The 2,880-nt window shown below is 48.6% G+C and overlaps 1 pseudogene; it reads right to left on the bottom strand.

Moving 5' to 3' along the window:
* Nucleotides 1-1,864: 1,864 nt before the first annotated feature.
* Nucleotides 1,865-1,970, bottom strand: LOC131513310 (small nucleolar RNA SNORA70; annotated as a pseudogene).
* Between the last annotated feature and the right edge of the window lie 910 nt (nucleotides 1,971-2,880).

Here is a 2,880-nt window from a genome sequence, read left to right as displayed (position 1 = left end):
AACAACTATCCTTTCTTTTATTTTATATTTATATGTTTTCTTCTCTACTCCCACCCTTTCTTACGGCATTGATTAAGACCTCCAGGCCACAGCTGTCTGACAAAAATTTCCGCAGCCCTAGAAATGTTCTCTAGCTGATGCAGTTTTTGAATAATGGTGGGGGTCCAGAGTTGATGGCGAAGAAAGAATTTTTGAAGACGTCTTTGGTGCAAAAGGTGAATTTATTAAAGTTCGGGGACAGGACTCGTGGGCAGAAAGAGCTGCACCGGGGTTGTGAGGAGTGATTGGTGATAAGCTATGGAGTTGGGGGCGGGGTGGGAGGTACTGGTAAGGGGAAGTTTCCAAAAGGACCTTTATATGCGAACGAGGGCTAGTCAGATACTGGAGGCCTAGCTATTGTGGAGCTAAAGTTATTTTTCCCTCCCGGAAAGCATTAACATTAAGACAGCGGGCAGTTCCTGGAGAAATGTTATACTCCCTTTGCCTCAAATATTTGTCAGTGGGCTTCAGGTTCTAAAGAAATTTAATTTTATTCACATTTCCTTCTTGCCTTTGTTCCCCACATCACCATGGAGGGGAGGGTGATGTTAGGGCTCCAGGAAACTGAGTCTGTAGGTTTCTGGAGACTGACTTTTTTTTTTCCTTGTAAACTGATGGAGACTGTGATCTCTATCAGTGACCCTTAGTTTTTCCCTTTCCTTTGTTCTTGGGCAGCTGGGAGTACCCGAGGAATGTCACACATGTGTCCCATGGGAGGGGGGTTGGGGGTGGTGGTGTCAGCCTGCCTTTTCCTCATCATAGCTACACTGTTTGATAGGTGAGTCGTCAGCCACCTGTGCTTCCTGAGCACTTGCCACGCGATGGCTGCTACTGGTGAAGCGGGTTTTTTAATTTTATATTTGATTTTAAATAATTAATGTTAACATTTATGTAGCCGACTCTCCCTCCTCGTGGCCCCCCCCCCCCCCCACGCCCGCCCGGTGTGTTTCCATACCGCGAAGGTGGCATAAACTTGGGTCCCACAGCTATATGAAGCCCAAGCATGAGTTATTACGTGTCACGGGGCCACCCAGGGTGCCGGTCTGGTGTCCCCTTCCTTGCTCCTCAGGAGAAGTGGCCAGAGCGTTTCGAGTCCCATTTTCCCAAGCAGGGTGACTCCTGAGGGCTCCAGCCTCGTGGAGGGATCTCAGTTTTTGCCCTGCACCCCACAAGGTCATCGGGCCACCTCCCTGGGCCTCTGTTGCATTCAGCCCTCAGGCTCCAGTCTCAGGGCTGATGCCTGGGTCCTTTGGGCCAGGGTAGGGTCACCTCACGCTTCGTACTCTGGCTTACAATGTCCCCCTCGTTTCTGGCCTCTGATGGTTTCTCCTTCTTTATTTTGAGATTGCTGTGCATCTCAAACAAACAAAAAACCCCACCCAATTTATATGTATTTATAACATTTTTTGACAGGAAGTAGGATTTATTGGTGGGCATGAACGGGGAGGGCCAGCGTCCAGGTTCTCATGAGGGCAGACCCCACCATTTGTCCAAGGGCCCACAGTTAGGGAGGTATTTGACCCCACAGCCATTGGAGATGAGGCACTCTTCAGCCCCCATGTCTTCGAATTCATCCTCATTGGACTTGGTAAAGCCCCACTTCTTGGAAATGTGGATCTTCTGGCGGCCAGGGAACTTGAACTCGGCCCTGAGTAGGGCTTCACTCACATGCTGCTCGTTCAGCAGCTTGGTACGGTGGATGTGATGACTTGGCCAAGGTGGACCCGCCCACTGTGCCCTGGGGCTTTCTAACGACACCACGCATGCCTGTCTGGAGCCTAGATGGGAGATAGCAGGAGGCCAAGCCTCAGTGTCCACCGGAAAGGGCTGTCTCCAAGGTCCCTGAGGGCCACCCAGACAATCAACAGGCTGCATACACTACCGAGGAGGCTGCTGTTCCCAATCACTGCACACCCAGCTTTTGGATACATTCAGTCCAGCATTTCTCTGGGTTTTTGTACAGGGTGTGGGCGACGATGCCACAGTCATCCATCCTACCAGAGACTGTGCCTCCTTTATCATCCAGAATGTTATGTGTGTAAATCAGACTTGCCAGAGTCTATTTGGCTGGTCTTTGCAGGGAATTACCTCTTGATTTTATTTATTAACCTGCTAACTTTTGGGGGGGGGCGGGCTTCTATTTATTTTTTCCTCTTATCTTCATTAATCCTTTCCTTTAGGCTTCCTAACGTTTGGTTGTTTTGACTTCTTGTGTTAAATGCTTAGCTCATTGATTTTTAATCTCTATTGTTTTCCAATGAAGCTGTAATTGTTCCTTGAATTAGTAATTTGTGGTATCCTATAGGTGTTCATAGCTGGCGTTGGCATGACAATGTCTCCTTTAATGCAGGAGCTCTTTAGCAAACCGCCTTTAAGATTTCCAATGACTAGACTTTGGAGGGGGGTATTAATTTAGAATATTGTGACATTGAGATCAGAAATCCTGCTCATGTAAGATTTCTCTACTTGGAAAACCACGAGCTTTCCTTTGTGGACAGCTTTTTTTTTTTTTTTTTTTTTTTTTTTTTGACAGGAGGGAAAAGGATGGGGAATGAAGGAAGGGTGAACTTGGAAAAGGAAGGAGGAGCAGGGGATCTGGGGGAGACGAGTATATCTAAGCTTCCCCTCGTGTTGGGATTTGGCAGGTGTGGAGACAGAGAACATCCACAGCGAGATTTATCCCATAGGCTCAGACGTCAGGGTCACCGTGGAAGTCAGGGAGAGCCACAGGCTCAGCTCTTTCTTCTCCTTCCCTTCCTTTTAAACTGTCCACCCATCTCAGCGTTCCTGGTGCCGGATGCTGTAGGAGGGCACAGACTGCAGCCTTGGTGGTCGTGGGGG

The sequence above is a fragment of the Neofelis nebulosa genome, chromosome 5 (genome assembly GCF_028018385.1).
Source record: "Neofelis nebulosa isolate mNeoNeb1 chromosome 5, mNeoNeb1.pri, whole genome shotgun sequence".
NCBI lineage: Eukaryota > Metazoa > Chordata > Mammalia > Carnivora > Felidae > Neofelis > Neofelis nebulosa.
This window is presented reverse-complemented; position numbering and strand designations above follow the sequence as displayed.